This window comes from Coenobita brevimanus, chromosome 16 (assembly GCF_032717465.1).
Source record: "Coenobita brevimanus isolate Jiangsu-jjx chromosome 16, ASM3271746v2, whole genome shotgun sequence".
NCBI classification, from domain to species: domain Eukaryota; kingdom Metazoa; phylum Arthropoda; class Malacostraca; order Decapoda; family Coenobitidae; genus Coenobita; species Coenobita brevimanus.
In genome coordinates, this window is record NC_136969.1 from 22,524,522 (window position 1) to 22,550,166 (window position 25,645).

The 25,645-nt window shown below is 41.3% G+C and overlaps 1 protein-coding gene and 1 pseudogene across 1 annotated transcript in view; both read right to left on the minus strand.

Moving 5' to 3' along the window:
- LOC145390995 (arylsulfatase H-like) overlaps nt 1-25,645 on the minus strand; it is a 163,273-nt gene that overhangs the window by 46,293 nt on the left and 91,335 nt on the right. The gene's annotated exons all lie outside the window — the stretch shown is intronic.
- LOC145391075 (small subunit ribosomal RNA) lies at nt 19,566-20,271 on the minus strand (annotated as a pseudogene).

Below are 25,645 nucleotides of genomic sequence, written 5' to 3' on the forward strand. Positions count from 1 at the left end.
AAAACTTATCTAAGATCAATGAATGGGGACAAAATAACCTTGTCTTATTTAATGTTTGTAAAACCAAATATATACAATTTACTAATAGACAGATATTGCCAGATTCGTATATTACCTTCAGTGCTACTACTATGCCCATCTCCAAAAGGATTGGAATTCTCGGTGTTTCACTTAACAATGCCGTCAGCTGCATCTCTCATGTCAGATCACTTGCTAAAACCGCCTCAAAGAAACTTGGATTATTGTACAGAGTCCATAATCTCAGGTAGAATATTGCTGACACCTGTGGAATGGATCTGGAGAGGTTGCACTAAAACAACTAGACATAATTTAGAACAAAATTGTTGGAAATATTAATAACCCTAAAATTAAAAATAAACTACTTCCCCTACAGGAAAGAAAGAATCCTCTCTTGCATTATTTTACAGACATTTTTATGGCAAATGCTCAGAAGAAGTTGCATCCACTGTGTAGCCTCTCCACGCCTTCCCTCGTGCTAGACGGATATCTGGTGGTGCCAATGACCGGAATGCCACACAACAATATTGCTGAACATCTGCCTATCAGAATTCTTATATTCCCTGAACAGCATCTCTCTGGAACTCGCTTCCTCGAAGTTGTATCTCCCCAAACATGAACCTACAGCTGTTCAGGTTTGTTATAGATATTTAATGATTGGAAGACACCAGTAAGAGACCCGACAACCATGCAAGACGGACGTGCTGACATTGCCTGCGACCCGTTGAGGGGGGCAACCAGCCAACCACAGTCTCCTGCCACCCAGAAGATCCGGGGGACAGTGATTTGGTTTAACATACTGGTGGGGTATGGATTCATCAAGTGCCAGGATACTGGCGTTGATGTTTTTGTGCACCCCCAGGGAATCGTTAAGCCAAACCCACGGAACCTCTAACGTTCCCTAGGTGATGGAGAGGCGGTGGAGTGTAGCGTGTTTGTAACCCCCAAGGGTCCTGAGGCCCGGGATGTTACTGGGCCGGGAGGTGTAGCCATGCAAGGTTCTGCCAATGCACGGCGACGTCTCACAGCCTGGGGACATCAGGCCAGGGATCCTGGGAGTTCCGGACAGATAAACCTCGTCATGGAGATGTGCATCGCGACAGCCAAGGCTTTTTGCAGGGATGGTGAAAGGTCTTTGTGTGTTCTCCTCCCTAAGATCTTCGAGGAGAATGGGCTGCCTCGTCTTATCATCCCTGAGTGCTTCGCCCACGATATACACTCGGTCCCTCACCGACGGAAGCGTCAGGCTCGCCAGCCATGACCTGCTGCTCCTCGCCTGGCACCGAAGAAGACGCTCAGGCTGGAGGCCCCCCTCAACCGATGGACTCCTTCCCAGATCACTGACCTGGTTCCGGACACGACCACCGACACGACCACAGCGGAAGTCCATCATCCGCCATCAATGTCTGAAGAGGAGTGGGACTCTACTGACACTGCCTCCATGGCCAAGGATGCGACGACCGGCTCCTTGGCCGAGGAGGAAGTCGGTGAATCCCCCCCCCCCTCTTCAGGCAGAGGAGGGCACACCATCTCGCCCTCCCATCATCGAACTCATGGATCAGCTAGACGTAGCCTCCTATAGACACCTCCTGGCTCCCAGCGCTCACACCTGGTCGTACCAGCTCAGAGCGATGACATACTCCACCCTTTATGATCTGCTCCGAGCTGCCGACCAGGGTGAGGACATCAGACCAGTGCTGACTGTCAGGGGGGATGAGGTGCATCTAGCTGACCTATGAGCGTTTTATCATATACTCCCACCATGACTGGTCCCCTAGATCAGCGATGTTGAGTGGTGCTGGAGTACCCTGTGGACTGTATATAATAGAACTGATTGGCCTAATACCCCACCTTGAGGGTGATGGCCATTAAACAAAAGAAAAAAAAAACACCAGTAATTTGGTGTGTGGATTATTTTTCATAATTCATTTGTTTTTCCTTCCTCTGTTCTATTATATATATATATATATATATATATATATATATATATATATATATATATATATATATATATATATATATATACGTATAAATATATACATAGGTGGGAAGTACCAAGGTACAAAAGTACCGATTTACATTACTGAGTTACAATTCGAGTACCGGTTGCAGTAGTGACACTACTTTTTCGTTATGTACCTAAATTGGTACCAACGGTATATTCTTTTAGCATATTTTGTCGGTACTCGGTACCGGTACCCTTTACTTATCTATGTTCACTCACTGTGTGATAAAAAAAAATGTGAGGAGACGGCCTACATGGGAGTGCTGTTGCCGACCCTGGCCATGTGACTCAAGAAATTAAGAGAGGCGAAGGAAAGCGCCGATCTGACGGTGTGGTAGCCTCTAGTAAACGCAGTGACTGGGGGTGTGGAAGGCAGGTTCAGCCATCGTTTCGAGGACAGTGACTGCTTGCTTGCTGCTGCCTTTCATCCCCAATTCAAGCTATCGTGGTTGGAGCGGTTACCTGAGTCTGCCTCCTACGACATAGAGAAAATGAGAAGGAGGGTGGAGAAGATGGTGTCACTACTGGACAGCAAGCCAGAGGATGCGGAGAGCAGCACCACTGATGATGATGATGACGAGCAGGATGTCAAAGAAAGAGTTTTTCGAACTCCTCTATGTAAAAGGGAGGAAGAAAAGGGAGACTGGGATAAAGCTAGTAAAGGAATTTTTGGAGAAACCCCAGAAACATAAAATCAACAAGGACTGCTTTCCTTGCAAGGTTTTCAGAGACTTATTTGTAACTTATAACACGCCAATACCATCCAGTGCTGCTGTGGAACATCTGTTTCCATTGGGGAAGGACGTGCTCAAACCAAAACCGATGGAACACAGTGACTACCATTTTGAAGTGCTCATTTTCCTCAGGGACAACACTGGAAAAGAAAACTGAAGTGCACTGTGTAATTATTAACCCACCATGTGCCAGTACCATATTAAAACGGTCTGACATAATTCCACGGCCAGTGCCAGTGCCGTTATAAAATGGTTTAAAATAAAAAAAATTCACTGTGACCGCATTTTCTCACGCTCGCTCTGCCTCACTCACTCGGCGTGTGTGCCTCACCCAGCACTGTACATAGTGAAGGCATTTTGTAAATATTTTCAAGTAAGTGTATGTTGTAAATATTTTCTTGTAAGTGTAAGGACTATTAGTGAAGTCAAGTAGTAAATACCTTCTTGTAAGTGCCAGGACTGTACATAATGAAGTCAGGTTGTACCTATCTGCAAGCAAGTGTAAGATAATGCATTCACAGTGAGAAAGACATGCACATTGTGATAGATGTTGAAGTAATAAGTAATCAGAAAGTGTACTGAACATTGCTATATCTTCCCAGCATAAATACCTGAGTACACCTTACATAAAAAACGGCTTTCTCTCACCTAAGTGGTGAGCATGAGAGAGCGGGTATACCTGTATAAGAGTATGCAGGACTCAATAAAAACCATTTCCGAACTTCGGTGAGCATTTTCATGGCGAAATTCGTTGTTTGCACATCAAAATTGATCATTTTAACCAATAAAAAAAAGGTCGAAAAATGACCAGCACGGAGGCAACCTATAGGGCTAAAAATAGCTGGCAAGCGGCGAGTTAATGAGATTATTGTGCATATAATGACACGATGTAGTCATAAAATTGTGTTTATTCTGATGGACATCAAACTGGGTGTATAGGAATGTGAATTACAGTGGCTGGTTAAAGTTTAGTGATCTATGTATTGAAAGTAAAGGACTGAACGGTAGCAAAACCTTATGCTTTAATCATCCCATAGTTAATGTAACTGTGACAATTGTCTGACATCTTTCATTTCTCCTCAGGTCCGGCTCTGTTGACAAGACTGGTCTCTGGGTCCTCAGTATGGTAACAAAAAAAAAAAAAAAAATCAATACTGAGCAAGTTTACTTGATTCATATTCATGTATCGAGCACCGAGTACCGAGTTGGTACTCAGTACTTTTTGTTTTTTGTACCGGTACCGGTAGTGACTACAATTTTAGGCAAGTACCGTTACCGGTACCGATGGTACTTTTTGTGTACCGGGTGCCCACCTCTGTATATATATATACATATAAGTATATATATATATATATATATATATATATATATATATATATATATATTGTTACATAGCCTATGATTTCATCATCCTTTGTGTAATTTTAACGCACAGTATGCTGCATGTTTGATCACGAGCGTGTTCTGCCTCAGTCCCCCTTTCTACCGTTATAGTAGAGTAAGTCGTCCTTTCTGTTGTTCAGAGCAGGAGTGTCAACTCTTTGTCCCCATGGCTTCATTTGCGCATCCTTCTTACAAGTTGTATCAAGCTCTGCCGGCCCCTATATAATGAGCTCAGTCTCTGCATCATTGCCACTTAGATCTGCTCCTCATTTTGTTCACATCTCTGTCCTCCCCTGTACAGTTGTTATTGTGAGTGCTCAGGAAGTCTCCAGCCATCTAGCAGCTGTGTGTAATTTGAGTATAACTGTTGTTGCATTTTTTCTTGTACTGTGTAGCATAAGGTTAATTCTTAGGCCTAGTAAGGTTTTTGTAATTGATGTAAGGGTTCTTATTGTCAGCCATCATGAATAATATTTTGTATCTGTAACAATATATCTGGCATTCACTGAGTATTATCTGGTATCTCATTTTAATAGGGCTGACTTAGATAAATTTACTCATGCTAATTTCGTGTTAATAGAGGCTATTGCAGTTAACCATATATTTAACCTGTTTTTCGCCATTACATTATCCTTATGAGTCCTGAATGTTTTGTTGTTAGTTTGAGCATTAAACTTTAACTTGTAATTTTACCTAACTCTTTGTTTTGAACCTGGAACTTTGCGGGACAGTTTTCTCTGTTCCGTAACATAAATTTGGCGACCTCTTATTAGGATATTCAGGATATTATCATAAGGATATTGTTTGATATTTTGTGACTGATTTTTTCATGATGTCTACTCTTTCTACACTTGATGAAGCCAAAGATTTTTTGTCAAATGTGCAAACAGTGTGTGATGTAGAAAACAGAACAAAGAATGAACTTAAGCTTGTTGCTCAACAATTGGGAATTGCAGTTCACTCTCATCATTCTAAAGATCAAATTGTTGGCATGATTAATAAAAGCTTGTTTAATGTAACTCCTCCAAATGAGCAATCGCAGATTGAATTAGCTAAGTTACAGCTAGCCCTGCAGGAGCTCGTGTTAAGGAGGCTGAATTTCAAGCACGTGCTAAGGAGGCTGATTCTCAGGCTAAGGAGGCATAGTCTAAGGCTAAGGAGGCGGAGTCTCAGGCTCGTATTCAGGAGGCTGAATTTCAGGCAAATGCTCGTATTCAACAGGCACAGGTACAGGCTCAGGCACAAATTGAACTTGCTAGGATTCAGGCAGACCATGAGTATCGCATGAAACAAGGTGGAACTGGATCATCTAGCTCTGGTGATTTTGATGTAACTAAAAATGTTAAACTTGTCCCTCCTTTTAATGAATCTGATTTAACAAAGTATTTTCAGTTGTTTGAGAGGGTAGCTACAGGTTTTAATTGGCCCAAAAGGTATTGGCCAGTACTCCTTCAAACTGTTCTCACCGGTAAAGCTCAAGTAACTTATGCATCTTTGCATCAGGATCAATCTGATAATTATGATGTAGTTAAGAGCTTGATTCGTAAGGCCTATGAGCTTGTTCCTGAAGCCTATAGAGTAAAATTTAGGACAACTTACAAGCAAGATAAGCAATCCCATGTTGAGTATGCAAAAATCAAAGAAGATCTGTTAGAGCAGTGGTTAAATTCTAAGAATGTGGATTCTGATTTTGACAAATTTAAGCAGATGATTTTGCTGGACGACTTCAAAAGGTGTATTAGTAAAGATGTAAGCCTATATCTTGATGAGAAAAGAATAGATAATTTGTCTGATGCTGCAGTTTTAGCTGATGAATATGTTGTCACTCACAAGAGATATTCTAGAGAAAAAAGGAAAGCTGAGAGTAAGTACGTTGCCTCTACTCAGAGTATAGGTAACACGAAAGAGAATAAATATGATGTTTCTCAGGAAGTAAATACCAGCTTCACCTCTAGATTTCAGAAAAGTAAATGTACTTATTGTAGTAGGCTTGGTCATACTACGGAGAAATGTTTCAGGAGACAGCGTGATGTGAACAAAAAGGAGTCTTTAAATATTCAGTCAATTGGTCTAGTGTCCACTCTTGAGAGTTCCCAGAATTCTTTAACTGAGTTAACTGAACTTGCTTTGAGGGGTAACTTAAATTCTCATGATGGAGCTCCTCTTTTGAGCAGTAACGTGGGTGACACTCTCAAGAGTTCATGTGCTAATTTCCTGTCTGATGGTTTTGTCAGTCCTCTGGACAGTAATGACAGGAAATCAGTTCAAATATATCGTGATACAGGTGCTTGCCAATCCATTATGCTGACCAGTGTTCTAGGCTCTAATGTTAATTCCTCTGATGAAACTGTAATCTTACAAGGTGTAGGGAATAATTACTTCTCTGTCCCTCTGTGCAGAGTGAATTTAGAGTCTGGTTTTGTTAATGGTTCTGTTATGGTTGGGTTGGTTGAGACACTCCCAATGTCAGGTGTAACTTTCTTACTTGGAAATGATATTGGTGGAAGTCAAGTGTGTCCAGCTCCTCAGTTTAGTGAGCCAGTGGCTGCGACCCAGGATTGTGGTGTCCCTGATGTGTTCCCTGCATGTGCTGTCACTAGGGCTAAGTCTAAAGTTACTGGTGAGTTAGAGGATAATGATGATGATGATGTTATCCTAGCTGACACTTTTCTTGCTAATTTGGACCACTCACCAGATGAGGCAGTACCCTGTAGTGTTGATAATTTGTCTCGTCAAGAGTTGGTTGAGTTGCAGGTTGCTGACCCTGAGTTGAAAGGTCTAGCTAACTCTGCTTGCAGTGAGGAAGAGTCAGCTGGTGCTTCTACTTGTTATTATATAAAGTCAGGAGTACTTATGAGGAAGTGGAGACCCCCAACAGCATCAGCCGACTGTGAATGGGAGGTTGTAGATCAAGTTGTCATCCCTCGTGTTTGTAGGCAGGATATCATTAGAGTGGCTCATGATTCCAGTTTGGCAGGACACCTTGGAGTGAGGAAGACTGTGGCACGCATTTTGACACACTTCTACTGGCCAGGTATCTTCAGGGATGTTTCCTGGTATTGTAAGTCTTGTCACACCTGTCAAGTTGTGGGGAAGTGTAGTCAGACCGAAAACGTTGCACCTCTAGTTCCCATTCCTCCTTTTGAGGCGCCATTCACCCGTGTGTTGGTGGATATTGTGGGCCCTCTTCCTAAGACTTCTTCAGGATTTTCTTATGTGTTGACCCTGATTGATATGGCTACTCGTTATCCTGAAGCCATTCCACTTAGAAATATCTCAGCAAAGAACGTGGTTAAGGAAATGCTAGGGTTCTTCACAAAGTTTGGTCTGCCCAAGGAGGTACAGTCAGACCGGGGAAGTAATTTCATGTCAAACGTTTTCAAGCAGTCTCTGAAAGAGTTGGGCATCACCCAGATCACGTCTTCAACTTACCATCCCCAGACCCAAGGAGCGTCGGAGAGATATTATCAAACACTCAAATCGATGCTCAAGAAATACTGTTTGGAACATCAGAAAGACTGGGATAAAGGTCTTCCATTCGTTGTGTTTGCTGCAAGAGAATCTCCAAATGAATCACTGGGCTTCTCACCTTTTGAACTACTGTTTGGCCATGAAGTAAGAGGACCCCTTAAGTTACTCAAGGAATGCTGGCTGTCGGAGGAAGATGACGTCAACCTGCTGGAGTATGTGATGAAGTTCAAAGAACGGCTGTTCACTGCTTTACAGCTGGCGAGAGAGAATTTAGGAGCTGCTCAGGAGAAGATGAAGACTTGGTATGATAAGAAGTCCAGGTTACGCCACTTTCAGCCAGGAGATCAGGTTTTGATTCTGCTACCAGTTCATGGGCAACCTCTTCAAGCCAAGTTTAGTGGTCCTTATTTAGTGGAGAAGAAACTCAGTGATGTCAACTATGTCATCGCCACACCAGATCGTAGAAAGAACAAGCAACTTTGTCACATCAACATGATTAAGTTATATCACAGGCGGGACGAAAATAACCCAGTCTGCAATGTAGCTGTTCCTCCTGAGTCTGCAAGTGAAGTTCTCCCATGCAGTATGAGCCTGATTGATAGTTTGAGGAAGAATCCTGATATCATGAATGATCTCCAGACTAAGCTTTCTCATCTACTTCCAGAGGAAAGGCAGGAGTTTTCGGCATTACTGCAGGAGTACCCGCAAGTGTTCCGTGCCACTCCAGGAAGAACCACTGTGTTGATGCATGATGTCGATGTTGGAGACGCAAAGCCAATTAAATTGCCTCCTTACCGTGTGAACCCAGTGAAAGTTCCTCTCATCCAGAAGGAGCTTGGCTACCTGTTGGACCACAAGATGACTGAGCCCTGTCAGAGCGAGTGGAGTTCTCCTGTCACTCTAGTCCCTAAGCCAGGTGGGTCACAGCAGCTTTGCATCGACTACAGATGTGTTAATCAGATAACCAAAACAGACACTTACCCTCTCCCTCGCGTGGAAAATTGCATAGACAAAATCGGAAAGGCTAGGTACATAAGTAAGTTTGATTTGTTAAAGGGATACTGGCAAGTACCTATGACTGAACGTGCTAGGGAGATCTCATGTTTTGTAACACTAGGAAAGACTTTTGATTGTTCTGTAATGCCATATGGTATAAAGAATGCACCAGCCACATTTCAGAAGCTCATGAATGTTGTAACAGAGGGTTTGGCAGGGTGTGTTGTTTATATTGATGATGTATTAATCTTCAGTGACAACTGGAAAGATCACCTATGCCATGTCAGTAAATTTCTTGAGCGTTTGGTTCAGGCTAATCTTGTAGCTAATTTATCAAAGTGTGAGTTTGGTCAAGCTATAGTTCAGTACCTTTGGTACGTAATTGGTGATGGACATGTTGCACCACCAGCAGCTAAGGTTCAGGTTATAAGTGATCTTCCCAGACCTAAAAGTAGGAAAGAGCTACAAAGATTTTTGGGAATGGTAGGTTATTACCAGAGATTTGTTCTTAACTTTTCAATTCTTGTATCACCACTTACAGACCTACTGAAAAAGGGAGTTAAATTTGTCTGGACCGATAACTGTGAATCCTCTTTCAACAAACTTAAAGCTATCCTATTAAGTCAGCCAGTGCTCGCTACTCCAAAATTTGCTAAGCTTTTTAAGATGGCTGTTGACGCAAGTGATACAGGAGCTGGGGCTGTTTTGCTGCAAGAGGATGATCAGGGTATTGAACATCCTGTATCTTATTACAGTAAGAAGTTCACTCCACCTCAAAAGAACTACTCAACTTTTGAGAAAGAGCTTTTGGCCTTGATTTTGGGTTTACAGCATTTTTCATTTTATTTGTGTTCTGATTTTGACCCCATAGTCATTTATACCGATCATAACCCACTGAAATTCCTTAGTAAGTTTAAAGATAAAAATCAGAGATTGACAAGATGGAGTCTACTTCTTCAGGAGTATTCATTAGATATACAACATGTCAAGGGGAAAGAAAATGTTATTGCAGATTGCTTATCTAGACTTTAGACAGATTGTTTTAGAGTAATAAGAAATTTCCTTTGTAAATTTCTTTTTCTTTGTGGGGAGGTGTTACATAGCCTGTGATTTCATCATCCTTTGTGTAATTTTAACGCACAGTATGCTGCATGTTTGATCACGAGCGCGTTCTGCCTCAGTCCCTCCTTCTACCGTTATAGTTGAGTAAGTCGTCCTTTCTGTTGTTCAGAGCAGGATTGTCAACTCTTTGTCCCCATGGCTTCATTTGCGCGTCCTTCTTACAAGTTGTATCAAGCTCTGCCGGCCCCTATATAATGAGCTCCAGTCTCTGCAACATTGCCACTTAGATCTGCTCCTCATTTTGTTCACATCTCTGTCCTCCCCTGTACAGTTGTTATTGTGAGTGCTCAGGAAGTCTCCAGCCATCTAGCAGCTGTGTGTAATTTGAGTATAACTGCTGTTGCATTTTTTGTTGTACTGTGTAGCATAAGGTTAATTCTTAGGCCTAGTAAGGTTTTTGTAATTTATGTAAGGGTTCTTATTGTCAGCCATCATGAATAATATTTTGTATCTGTAATAATATATCTGGCATTCACTGAGTATTATCTGGTATCTCATTTTAACAGGGCTGACTTAGATAAATTTACTCATGCTAATTTCGTGTTAATAGAGGGTATTGCAGTTAACCATATATTTAACCTGTTTTTTGTCATTACATTATCCTTATGAGTTCTGAATGTTTTGTTGTTAGTTTGAGCATTAAACTTTAACTTATAATTTTACCTAACTCTTTGTTTTGAACCTGGAACTTTGCAGGACAGTTTTCTCTGTTCCGTAACAATATATATATATATATATATATATATATATATATATATATATATATATATATATATATATATACAGAGAGAGAGAGAGAGAGAGAGAGAGAGATGATATATATATATATATATATATATATATATATATATATATATATATATATATATATATATATATTGTTACGGAACAGAGAAAGATAACGTACACTTTAAGTGAGAATACTAAGAGTCACTACTGTCCCGTAAAGTTCCAGGTTCAAAACAAAAGAGTTAGGTAAAATTACAAGTCAAAGTTTAATGCTCAAACTAACAACAAAACATTCAGGACTCATAAGGATAATGTAATGGCAAATAAACAGGTTAAATATATGGTTAACTGCAATAGCCCCTAGTAACACGAAATTAGCAAGAGTAAATTTATCTAAGTCAGCCCTGATAAAATGAGATACCAGATAATACTCAGTGAATGCCAGATAAATTATTACAGATACAAACTATTATCAAAAATGACTGACTTAAAACCCAACATTAATCAAAAACCTCACTAGGCCTAAGAATTAACCTTATGCTACACAGCACAAGAAAAAAATGCAATAACACTTATACTCAAATTACACACAGCTGCTAGATGTTTGGAGATTTCTTGAGCACTCACAATAATAATATCTATACAGGGGAGGACAGAGATGTGTACAAAATGAGGAGCAGATCTAAGTGGCAATGATGCAGAGACTGAGCTCATTATATAGGGGCCAGGAGAGCTTGACACAACTTGTAAGAAGGACGCGCAAATGAAGCCATGGGCACAAAGAGCTGAAAATCCCGCTCTGAATAACAGAGAGAACGACTTACTCTACTATAACGGTAGAAGGGGGGGACTGAGGCAGAACACGCTCGTGATCAAACATGCAGCATACTGTGCGTTAAAATTACACAAAGGATGATGAAATCATAGGCTATGTAACACCTCCCCACAAAGAAAAAGAAATTTACAAAGGAAATTTCTTATTACTCTAAAACAATCTGTCTAAAGTCTAGATAAGCAATCTGCAATAACATTTTCTTTCCCCTTGACATGTTATATGTCTAATGAATACTCCTGAAGAAGTAGACTCCATCTTGTCAATCTCTGATTTTTTTCTTTAAACTTACTAAGAAATTTCAGTGGGTTGTGATCGGTATAAATGACTATGGGGTCAAAACCAGAACACAAATAAAATGAAAACTGCTGTAAACCCAAAATCAAGGCCAAAAGCTCTTTCTCAATAGTGGAGTAGTTCTTTTGAGGTGGAGTGAACTTCTTACTGTAATAAGATACAGGATGTTCAATACCCTGATCATCCTCTTGCAGCAAAACAGCCCCAGCTCCTGTATCACTTGCATCAACAGCCATCTTAAAAGGCTTAGCAAAATTTGGAGTAGCGAGCACTGGCTGACTTAATAGAATAGCTTTAAGTTTGTTGAAAGAGGATTCACAGTTATCGGTCCAGACAAATTTAACTCCCTTTTTCAGTAGGTCTGTAAGTGGTGATACAAGAATAGAAAAGTTAAGAACAAATCTCCTGTAATAACCTACCATTCCCAAAAATCTTTGTAGCTCTATCCTGCTTTTAGGACTGTGAAGATCACTTATAACCTGAACCTTAGCTCCTGGTGGTGCAACATGTCCATCACCAATTACATACCCAAGGTACTGAACTTTAGCTTGACCAAACTCACACTTTGATAAATTAGCTACAAGATTAGCCTGAACTAAACGGTCAAGAAATTTACTGACATGGCATAGATGATCTTTCCAGTTGTCACTGAAGATTAATACATCATCAATATAAACAACACACCCTGCCAAACCCTCTGTTACAACATTCATGAGCTTCTGAAATGTGGCTGGTGAATTCTTCATACCATATGGCATTACTGAACATGTAAAAGTCTTTCCTAGTGTTACAAAACATGAGATCTCCCTAGCACGTTCAGTCATAGGTACTTGCCAGTATCCCTTTAACAAATCAAACTTACTTATGTACCTAGCCTTTCCGATCTTGTCTATGCAATCTTCCACACGAGGGAGAGGGTAAGTGTCTGTTTTGGTTATCTGATTAACACGTCTGTAGTCGATGCAAAGCCGCTGTGACCCACTTGGCTTAGGGACTAGAGTGACAGGAGAACTCCACTCGCTCTGACAGGGCTCAATCATCTTGTGGTCCAACAGGTAACCAAGCTCTTTCTGGATGAGAGGAACTTTCACTGGGTTCACACGGTAAGGAGGCAATTTAATTGGCTTTGCGTCTCCATCATGCATCAACACAGTGGTTCTTCCTGGAGTGGCACGGAACACTTGCGGGTACTCCTGCAGTAATGCCGAAAACTCCTGCCTTTCCTTGGGAGGTAGATGAGAAAGCTTAGTCTGGAGATCATTCATGATATCAGGATTCTTCCCCAAACTATCACTCAGGCTCATACTGCATGGGAGAGCTTCACTTGCAGACTCGGGTGGAAAAGCTACAGTGCAGACTGGATTATTTTCGTCCCGCCTGTGATATAACTTTAGCATATTGATGTGACATAGTTGCTTGCTCTTTCTACGATCTGGTGTGGCGATGACATAGTTGACATCACTGAGTTTCTTCTCCACGAAATAAGGGCCACAAAACTTGGCTTGAAGAGGTTGCCCATGAACTGGTAGCAGAATCAAAACCTGATCTCCTGGCTGAAAGTGGCGTAACCTGGACTTCTTATCATACCAAGTCTTCATCTTCTCCTGAGCAGCTCCTAAATTCTCTCTCGCCAGCTGTAAAGCAGTGAACAGCCGTTCTTTGAACTTCATCACATACTCCAGCAGGTTGACGTCATCTTCCTCCGACAGCCAGCATTCCTTGGGTAACTTAAGGGGTCCTCTTACTTCATGGCCAAACAGTAGTTCAAAAGGTGAGAAGCCCAGTGATTCATTTGGGGATTCTCTTGCAGGCAACAGAACGAATGGAAGACCTTTATCCCAGTCTTTCTGATGTTCCAAACAGTATTTCTTGAGCATCGATTTGAGTGTTTGATGATATCTCTCCAACGCTCCTTGGGTCTGGGGATGGTAAGCTGAAGACGTGATCTGGGTGATGCCCAATTCTTTCAGAGACTGCTTGAAAACATTTGACATGAAATTACTTCCCCGGTCTGACTGTACCTCCTTGGGCAGACCAAACTTTGTGAAGAACCCTAGCATTTCCTTAACCACGTTCTTTGCTGAGATGTTTCTAAGTGGAATGGCTTCAGGATAACGAGTAGCTATATCAATCATGGTCAACACATAAGAAAATCCTGAAGAAGTCTTAAGAAGAGGGCCCACAATATCCACCAACCACGGGTGAAAGGTGCCTCAAAAGGAGGAATGGGAACTAGAGGTGCAACCTTTTCGGTCTGATTACACTTCCCCACAACTTGACAGGTGTGACAAGACTTACAATACCAGGAAACATCCCTGAAGATACCTGGCCAGTAGAAGTGTGTCAAAATGCGTGCCACAGTCTTCCTCACTCCAAGGTGTCCTGCCAAACTGGTATCATGAGCCACTCTAATGATATACTGCCTACAAACACGAGGGATGACAACTTGATGTACAACCTCCCATTCACAGTCGGCTGATGCTGTTGGGGGTCTCCACTTCCTCATAAGTACTCCTGACTTTACATAATAACAAGTAGAAGCACCGGCTGACTCTTCTTCACTGTAAGCAGAGTTAGCTAGACCTTTCAACTCAGGGTCAGCAACCTGCAACTCAACCAACTCTTGACGAGACAAATTATCAACACTACGGGGTACTGCCTCATCTGGTGAGTGGTCCAAATTAGCAAGAAAAGTGTCAGCTAGGATAACATCATCATTATCCTCTAAATCACCAGTAACTTTAGACTTAGCCCTAGTGACAGCACATGCAGGGAACACATCAGGGACACCACAATCCTGGGCCGCAGCCACTGGCTCACTAGACAACTGAGGAGCTGGACACATTTAACTTCCACCAATATCATTTCTAAGTAAGAAAGTTACACCTGACATTGGGAGTGTCTCAACCAACCCAACCATAACGGAACCATTAACAAAACCAGACTCTAAATTCACTCTGCACAGAGGGACAGAGAAGTAATTATTCCCTACACCTTGTAAGATTACAGTTTCATCAGAGGAATTAACATTAGAGCCTAGAACACTGGTCAGCATAAGGGATTGGCAAGCACCTGTGTCACGATATATTTGAACTGATTTCCTGTCATTACTGTCCAGAGGACTGACAAAACCATCAGACAGGAAATTAGCACATGAACTCTTGAGAGTGTCACCCACGTTACTGCTCAAAAGAGGAGCTCCATCATGAGAATTTAAGTTACCCCTGAAAGCAGGTTCAGTTAATTCAGTTAAAGAATTCTGGGAACTCTCAAGAGTGGACACTAGACCAATTGACTGAATATTTAAAGACTCCTTTTTGTTCATATCACGCTGTCTCCTGAAACATCTCTCCGTAGTATGACCAAGCTTACTACAATAAGTACATTTACTTTTCTGAAATCTAGAGGTGAAGCTGGTATTTACTTCCTGAGAAACATCATCTTTATTCTCTTTCCTGTTACCTGCACTCTGAGTAGAGGCAACGTACTTACTCTCAGCTTTCCCTTTTTCTTTAGAATATCTCTTGTGAGTGAGAACATATTCATCAGCTGAAACTGCAACATCAGACAAATTATCTATTCTATTCTCATCAAGATATAGGCTTACATCTTTATAAATACACCTTTTGAAATCCTCCAGCAAAATCAGCTGCTTAAATTTACCAAAATCAGAATCCACATTCTTAGAATTTAACCACTGCTCTAACAGATCTTCTTTGATTTTTGCATACTCAACATGGGATTGCTTATCTTGCTTGTAAGTTGTCCTAAATTTTACTCTATAGGCTTCAGGAACAAGCTCATAGGCCTTAAGAATCAAGCTCTTAACTACATCATAATTATCAGATTGATCCTGAGGCAAAGATGCATAAGTTACTTGAGCTTTACCGGTGAGAACAGTTTGAAGGAGTACTGGCCAATACTCCTTGGGCCAACTAAAACCTGTAGCTACCCTCTCAAACAACTGAAAATACTTTGTTAAATCAGATTCATTAAAAGGAGGGACAAGTTTAACATTTTTAGCCACATCAAAATCATCAGAGCTAGATGATCCAGTTCCACCTTGTTTCATGCGATACTCATGGTCTGCCTGAATCCTGGCAAGTTCAATTTGTGCCTGAGCCTGTACCTGTGCCTCTTGAATACGAGCATTTGCCTCATTAACACGAGCCTCCTCCTCCTTAGCCTTAGCCTCCTGCAGGGCTAGCTGTAACTTAGCTAATTCAATCTGCGTTTGCTCATTTGGAGGAGTTACATTAAACAAGCTTTCATTAATCATGTCAACAATTTGATCTTTAGAATGATGAGAGCGAACAGCAATTCCCAATTGTTGAGCAACAAGCTTAAGTTCATTCTTTGTTCTGTTTTCTATATCACACACTGTTTGCACTTTTGACAAAAAATATTTGGCTTCATCAAGTGTAGTAATAGTAGACATAATTAATAAGTAGCAGTCACAAAATATCAAGCAATATCCTTATGATAATATCCTGAATATCGTGATAAGAGGTCGCCAAATTTATGTTACGGAACAGAGAAAGATAACGTACACTTTAAGTGAGAATACTAAGAGTCACTACTGTCCCGTAAAGTTCCAGGTTCAAAACAAAAGAGTTAGGTAAAATTACAAGTTAAAGTTTAATGCTCAAACTAACAACAAAACATTCAGGACTCATAAGGATAATGTAATGGCAAATAAACAGGTTAAATATATGATTAACTGCAATAGCCTTTATTAACACGAAATTAGCAAGAGTAAATTTATCTAAGTCAGCCCTGATAAAATGAGATACCAGATAATACTCAGTGAATGCCAGATAAATTATTACAGATACAAACTATTATCAAAAATGACTGACTTAAAACCCAACATTAACCAAAAACCTCACTAGGCCTAAGAATTAACCTTATGCTACACAGTAGAAGAAAAAAATGCAATAACACTTATACTCAAATTACACACAGCTGCTAGATGTTTGGAGATTTCTTGAGCACTCACAATAATAATATCTGTACAGGGGAGGACAGAGATGTGAACAAAATGAGGAGCAGATCTAAGTGGCAATGATGCAGAGACTGTGCTCATTATATAGGGGCCAGGAGAGCTTGATACAACTTGTAAGAAGGACGCGCAAATGAAGCCATGGGGACAAAGAGCTGAAAATCTCGCTCTGAATAACAGAGAGAACGACTTACTCTACTATAACGGTAGAAGGGGGGGACTGAGGCAGAACACGGTCGTGATCAAACATGCAGCATACTGTGCGTTAAAATTACACAAAGGCTGATGAAATCATAGGCTATGTAACAATATATATAAGTATATATATATATATATATATATATATGGATAGAGAGAGAGATGATATAGCTATCTATCTATCTATTTATCTATCTATCTATCTATCTATATATATATTAATATATATATATATATATATATATATATATATATATATATATATATATATTATATATATATATATATATATATATATATATATATATATATATATGGATAATGAAGCCTCTGTGGCACAGTGGTAAAGTGTGCATTTTCGTACATGAAGAACGAGCGTTTGCGCCCCGCCAGGGTAATAAACTTTGAGAGCTTTCTTCATGCCACTTACTGCATTGGCAGACACAAGGGGTGCCGTGGTTGAACCAGTGTCGCATACTGTAAAGTATGCTTGCACCCAATCGGCATACGTATGCCGATTACACTTGGTTCACAGACTACACACACATCCAAAGCCACTCCAACACTACAGTTACACTTACAAGCACTTCTTACCCTACATACAATCCCTACAAGACAGCCTATGCCACTTGGTAGAGATACATTGGCTGTATCGTCCTCACTTCAGTTGGGATAGGCCGGTCCTACAGTGGACACTCAAACGGCTGATGAGATGAGAGATATGTGATATATGGATAATGACCCACCACTACGAGAATTAAAGTTACCCATATTGATGTGACTTACTAGGTCTTACAGAATGGCGAAGTTGAAACGAAAGGAAATCTGACAGACTACGAGTATTGGGGCAAATTGCTGTGGAATGCATCAGGACTCCTAAGGCAAGAAGGATCTGTATTGGAAGGGTGAAATAAAAGTGTAGATGAAACCTAACAGTGCACGAAAAGCGGAAAAAAAAAGTTGAATTTAAATATAATAACGAAACACCAGGGTATCATTAACCCATAAAGTTCTTGGTTTTAGCGCACTGACGATCTTCCTTATGCAGGTTTTTTCCCCTAAAAGTTGTCTTTTTAACCCATCATATCTCGCTAACAACAACACCTAAGCGCTTGAATATTAAATCAGAATACTCACGATCCTTTGTCTCTCCATTGCAAGTGTACCTAGGTCTCTAGGTGAAGGCATTGTGGAGGTAGGAGGTGATGAATGGAAATAATTTTTGAGGTTGCAGCAAGCTGCATTCGTACGAGCGTACAGGTAGCGTTAGCCAAAGTCTCTTGTGCCCCGCCCCCTTGGCCCTGCCCGCTCTACCATCGGCCCGAGTACGAGTTTTGGGACGTGATGGATGCCAGTCTTGTCATGCCAGCGTTGGATAAACGTGTTAGGCGCTCTCGCTAATCGAAGCAACAAAACTTTTACTTAACCCCTTAACTGTAATGATATCTTTTCCATTTGACTAGGAAATATGTTTTGTAGTAAAGGATTTGGAAAAATGTACCAAGGAACGTCATCGTCCTAAAAGGTTTGTAAAGTAACGAAAGTTCCCTGTATGAAAATAAAAAGGTATCCTGTCTACAAAAAACTTAGTGTTTTGACTTTTTTCCTTATATTTGGTATCCACATACACACACACACACACACACACACACACACATAACCCTTTTCCCTCTATAAGATTTCAATGACTTCACATGTATAGAATCAAATTTCTTATACAACATTGTTGGTATAAATAATTATTAGAATACATGCCTTTAAACTTGTGTTTGAGAGACAACTCTCTCTCTCTCTCTCTCTCTCTCTCACTCTCTCTCTCATTATAAATATTAGGGTAAAGCACACTTGGCTGTAAATGAAGTGAGCTATATTTAATTTCTAATATTATCCTGACTTATTTCGTATTACTACTGTCCCCCCCTGATTGAAAAGTGGGGGGGGGAGGCTTTTCCCTCCTTTCCCCCCTTGGATGACGCCCATGTGTCCTTTATAGGAAAATACAAATACATATACTGTAATTGTTTTGCTATAGCCTAAGGACAGTATTACGATGTGACAGGTGGAATACAGTTTATGTAAGCTACTATATCGGGTAGGTGAAGCCAGTGACATTTCGTTTTCTTACTTCTGTATTCGAACCCTATAATTTTAAGGAAATTAATGAAAGAAAGAAATAAGGAAAATTACAATATGGTTATGATATTGTAACTTACCAGACATGTCAGATAGATGAGTTTATATGTTTAATGGTAATAGGGAGGAGGTGGGCAGGTTCTCTTCAAACTGATTTTGATTCAGAGAGCAAATTTTAGTGATTTCTTTGTCATACAGAAACGAATTCAAAGTAAAAATAAATTCATTCATTCATTCATTGCCAGACGCCATAATCCCACACGGGGTGGCCAAGGATTTAGAGTTATTTGTTTTACAAGGAGGGGCACTAATCCTCCACCAACTCACTTGACACGTAGGGAGCATGTATGGTTTCGATACATGGATACCACCCAACATTGTAAATGGTTTCTTGGCTTAGAGGAAGGACAAGCAGGCGAATCCTGTTGTCACAGGCGGTTGACTAAGAATTTCCACCCATCCTCTGCCAGTAATTCTGAGTTATTTGTTTTACAGGGAGGGGCACTAATCCTCCACCAACCCATTTGGCACGTAGGAAGCACGTATGGTTTGGATATATGGATATCACCTAGCACTGTCTGTTATTGCTCAATCTCGTGCAGCTAGAATTGCCACTTATCCCCCTAAGAAGGAGTTGCGAATTGGACACCAATTAATGGAGATCCGTCGACTATACTTCCTCTAAATGATCAAGTTTGGACATCTTTCCTTCAGCCCGAGGCACCCACTGCCAGTGAAGGGAAGCAAGGCATCCGAGGGCGCCAGTCCAAAGTCCTCACTAAATCAATCAATCGGTAGTAGCGACGGGCGGTGTGTACAAAGGGCAGGGACGTAATCAACGCAAGCTGATGACTTGAGCTTACTGGGAATTCCTCCTTCATGGGAAACAATTGCAAGCCCCAATCCGTATCATGAAGGGGTTTGAACGGGTTACCCGCTCCTCTCGGAGGGAGAAAACACGCTGATCCCTTCAGTGTTGCGCGGGTGCGGCCCAGAACATCTAAGGGCATCACAGACCTGTTATTGCTCAATCTCGTGCAGCTAGAATTGCCACTTATCCCTCTAAGAAGAATTTGCGAACTGGACACCAATTAATGGAGATCCGTCGACTAGTTAATAGGCCAGAATCTCGTTCGTTATCGGAATTAACCAGACAGATCGCTTCACCAACTAAGAACGGCCATGCACCACCACCCACCGAATCGAGAAAGAGCTCTCAATCTGTCAATCCTTCCGGTGTCCGGGTCTGGTGAAATTTCCCGTGTTGAGTCAAATTAAGCCGCAGGCTCCACTCCTGGTGGTGCCCTTCTGTCAATTCCTTTAAATTTCAGCTCTGCAACCATACTTCCCCTTGAACTCAAAGACATTGGTTTCCCGAAAGCTGCCCGCTGGGTCATGGGAATAACGCCAACGGATCGCTGGTCAACATCGTTTATGGGTAGAACTAGGGCGATACTGCGATAATATTTTGTGGTAAAGGTCATTATTCTGTCAATAAGAAGAATAATCTCAGCCAATCAGCAACGAGTAGAGCTGGAAGAGGGTGGGGCATTAGTAGGGGGCAGGGCACAAGAGACTGGTTAACGCTACCCATATAGAGCGAGCTGGCAGCATGCCAGCCTGGGTCAGGTGAGTCTATTCGCACGTACCCGCACTTCCCCTTTGTCCCACTAGCCCATTCTGTTCGTCATCACCTGCCCCTCTCAAACTCCATGTACAACCAGCCTGCTCATTTTCTTCGCATAATTCACCTGGTTGTTCCAGAGTGACACTGTGCCATACAGTGTGTGGGAGGGAAATCTACCAAGGCTTATACATTACGATGTACAGCACTTCTTTCACTTTCACTTGAGCACGTTTTATATGTGCTTTGAAAATCTATTTTCATTTTTTTTTAGCTCGTTTTTTACACCCATAAGTGTCCTTATCTTCCACCATCTTGCATACACATTGCATTTATTTGGCTAAGTTCTTACTTCACCTCAGGATGCACTAAATTCTAAATTATTTTTGTCAAAACATTTTATTCTTGCTTATACTACAAGGTCACTTTCATTTTCACTCAAGCTCGTTTTTATATGAAGGGTTACACTATGATGCAAAACCACTGAAGAGTACTTGCCCCAAAAGATTACTCTCAGTTTTCACAGCAACATTTGTCTTCTATACCGGATGATACAAAGCCACCATGCAGCTTGGTTAATAAAATCCATTTTCAGTACTGTAGCTTTCCTTACCTTGTGTATCTTACGTATATATCTATTTTTTTTCTACACCCTTACTTCACTAAAGGAGTATCAGACATTACTTTCTTAAATACTTATTCTCTATAATGAAATTGTCCTTACTTTTCTAAAATACGTATTATTTTTTCCACTTTAGGTACAGATTTACACAACTGTATATAGGTTACGCTTACCAAAACATCCGCGATGTGGCAGGCTGGGGTGATATGGATGGAGGCGAGAGGGTGTTGGCACGTTGGAGCTGCGATGATGATGGGAAGGAGGCTGGGGGGCAGTAAAATGTGGTCAGGGCACGTCACTTCATATTCTGTGTGGTAACTTCACTTTTCAGAAGCCATCTCTTCATTTGATAATGACAATACTGTCATCTCCAAAACTCTCCCAATCGCACACTCACTCAACTCTTTCCCTGTATGAGTGGGTGGCTTGGCAATGGTGGAGGTGGCAGAGACCAGGTGGCCACCCATTGCATGAAGCGAAGTGGACTGTGTAGAATCAGAAATGACCGTCCCTCTTCCTTCCGTTTCCTAAGGGAAACTGGCAGTGTAGCTCACCTGCCTCCTATACGCCTACATCATGCACTGCACACCACAGAAAATGGGTAGAACTTGAGGCACTGGCAGGAAGTGCAAAATGGTTATGTCCATCATCTGAGCTGCCCGGAACACCTGTTTTATGATAGCTGTGTCTGTCAGTATAGCTTCAGGGTTTAATAAGTAGACGAATATAGAAGTAGGACTAGATGCACTCAAGGTAATATCTTGTCTGTGTAAATGCGATATGTATGTCAAGTAATGTCATTTATCTTATTTCTACTTTTTTTTTTTATGCGAGGAAGAAGGAACCAAAGGCCATGAGCCCGCAGTAACAGTTCCCTCCAGGAGAAAAACAAAATACAACAGAGAGCCAAATTCAAGATCCGATCATTTGGAGATGCCTGGACACACTGCGCTTGAAAGACTGGAGATCATAGGCAGCAGGAAATATAGATAGAGGGAGACAGTTCCAGAGCTGACCTGTTGCATAAATGAAAGACTGGGAGTAACGGTTAACTCTTGCATTAGAGTTTTGGACAGAAAAGGGATAACAGTTTGCTGCCAGACGGGTGCTACGCGCCCGTCGTAGACGTGGAGGAATGCAAGCAGACAGTTCAGAGGAGCAGTGACCATTAAAGTAGCGAAAGAAAAGAGATAAAGATGCAACAGTGCGGCGAAGAGACAGAGGTTGAAGGGAGTCAGTACGAGGAGGAGAGTTAATAAGACGAAAAGCCTTTGACTCCACCATATTGAGAAGAGCTGTATGTGGGGAGCCTCCCCACACATGAGAGTTGTACTCCGCACAGGGGCGGATAAAACCCCTGTATAGAGTCAACAATTGTGCAGGGGTAAAGAAAGAGCGGAGATGGCTTAGCACACCCAATCTCTTGGAAGCAGATTTTACAAGAGATGTAATATGATCTTTCCAACATAAGTCCCGAGTAAATGAAACCCCAAGCATGTTCAAGGATGATGCAGGATTAAGCTGAATATTATTAAACATTAATGGGTATACCTGTGGAAGATTTTGTCGGGTTGATAAGTGTAAGAACTGAGTCTTAGATGCATTAAAGACAACCATATTATTTTTACCCCAGTCAGAGATACGAGCCAAGTCAGACATTAGGTGTGCCATAGCCTCATCCCTTGTTTCTTGAAGTAACTGTTGAGATGGGCGTTGTGGGAACCGAATGGAAAGGTGAGGGGTGGAGTCATCAGCGTATGAGTGGATAGGGTTAGATGTACAGCTTAGAAGATCATTGATGAATAAAAGGAAGAGAGTTGGTGATAGGACAGAGCCCTGAGGAACACCACTGTTGATAGATCTAGGAGAAGAACGATGGCCGTCTACAACAGCGGCTATAGAACGACCAGAAAGGAAGCTAGCGATGAAGGCACAGATAGAAGGATAGAAACCGTAGGAGGGCAGTTTGGAAATTAAAGATTTATGCCAGACTCGATCGAAAGCCTTTGAGATGTCAAGTGCAATGGCAAAGCTTTCGCCAAAGTCCCGAAAGGAGGATGACCAGGAGTCTGAAAGGTAGGTGAGAAGATCGCCAGTGGAGCGTCCCTGACGAAACCCATACTGACGATCGGAAAGAAGGTTGTGATAGGAAAGATGCCTTAAAATTTTTCTATTAAGAATTGACTCGAAAACTTTTGAAATACAGGACGTTAAAGCAATTGGACGATAGTTAGAGGGTTGGGAGTGGTCACCCTTCTTTGGGACTGGCTGAATGAGAGCAAACTTCCAGCAAGAAGGAAAGGTACAAGTTGACAGACAAAGGCGAAAGAGTTTGCCTAGGCAGGGTGTAAGCACAGAAGCACAGTTCTTGAGAACAACAGGAGGGACCCCATCAGGCCCATATGCCTTGTTAGTACTGAGGCCAGTGATTGCAGAAAATACATCAACTGAAGAAATTTTAATGTCAGCCATGAGGAAGTCAGAGGGGGGAAGTGATGGAGGAACAGCACCGGAATCGTCTAAGGTGGAATTGGAGGAGAAAGTCTGTGCGAAGAGATCTGCTTTATCAGTAGAAGAAATAGCTACAGAACCATCAGAGTAGAAAAGAGGAGGGAAGGATGATGAGGTAAAGTTGTTAGAAAGATTTTTGGCAAGGTGCCAGAAGGAGCGGGAAGAATTCGAGTTGGAGAGTTGAGAGCATTTAGTATGGATGAAATTATTTTTAGTAGAGCGAAGAACAGACTTAGCACGATTCCGGGCAGAAACGTAAAGATGATGTGATTCAGGGGTGGGTTGGCTCCGGTACCTTTTGTAGGTCTTCTCCTTGTTGCGGACAGCATTAGAACAAGCGTGATTAAACCAAGGCTTTCTTGCGTTAGTCAAAGGATATGAGAAAGGAATGTATGCTTCCATGCCCGAGAGAATAACCTCTGTAATGCGCAAGGCACACTCAGATGGCTCACGGCCATGGAAGCAATAATCATTCCAGGGAAAATCAAAGAAGTTTATTTTGTCAGTTTTTCTCAGTTTTACCATCCAAAGTTAGGCTTTCGATATGTGCCTCGGTGCCAGGGAAAAGGCAGTTTTCTTGATCTTTAGCTTTTATGTGCAGGGATGGAAGACTTTCCAGTGGTTGATATGTGTGACATTGTAGGTTCCGGCTCTTCTGACGATGCAGACTCATCTTAGTCAGGGACAAGAACAAAGAGTGGAAATGAAACAGAAAGCAGTGTAAGAACAAAGGATACTACATGAATGGATCACAGTAAAGAACATGAAACAGCTGAAAGAGGTGGAACAGGAATGGCGCTCACTGAATCAGCGAGAAGTGAAGAGAATGGAACAAGAATAAGAGATGGGAAAGATGTATGGTGCATCATTTCCATAGGCTGAGTACTTTGTGTTGAAGCTTGTCTCATATTACTATGATTTTCTTTTAATGAACATATTAAATATGCAACTGTAGTGGAAGAACAAAATCTGAATTTTCTTATACCACCCTGTAAAATAATCCCATTTATCTACAAGCCTACTCTAGACTGGAGGATCATTATCAGCAGCTCTAGTCACACATCCGGTGCAAATGAGACGTTTTTCTTCTCCTCTCTCTCTCTCTCTCTCTCTCTCTCTCTCTCTCTGATACACTGGATCGGCACGGCACACTAATGTGCTGCTGACACCCACTGTTCTTCAGGAAGATTGTCTGCTTTAATGACTTGCTACGTCAGTAGGAATAAATCAAACCCTTCTTTGTTAACTTTTTTTCCATTGTGCTGTTAGTAGATAAAAATATAATCTTTCTTCATGCAGTCCGCTGCCATGAATCTAAGTATCTTTATGCAGTCAGCAAACATAAAAATAATTAGTCGTCATGCAGTTTGTAGACATGAATTTAATCCTTCATTCAGTTACCAGAACAATAATAATCAGTCTTCTTCCAGTCCGTACACACACAGCTAATACTTTATTCAGTCAGTTGACATCAGTTAAGTCCCTCTTCATGCAGTCGATGGTCTTTAACCATTCTTTTTTTTTTTACTCGCCGTCTCAGATTCGCCCCTTCATATGCTTCGTGAAGAGCGCAATGACCAAAGGTATGGAGTAGCAAAGGGAAGCGTCACTGTGGGCGTGACCAGCGATATGAAAGTACATTACAGTAAAGGTTAAAATGGTCACCTACTGCATAGCTATTTCTTCTTCAGTTCATAGGGTATGTCCGTTACTCTTCTCCCCTATGCTTCATATCAGAATTATCTATGGGTAATGGATCAGACTAAACCTCTGTTTGAAATTGTTATCCAGCACAGAAGAGTAAACAGTAACAGATATGAATATTATGAGAACTTTTGTCCACGGCTATGCAAAAACAAGTGTAAATGAAGATCTTAATGAAGCATCAGTAAATAATACAACACTAGGAAACAGAGAAAAGTTTACGTGAAGACTAACAAGGAACAGAAAAACATTACATGAAGATCA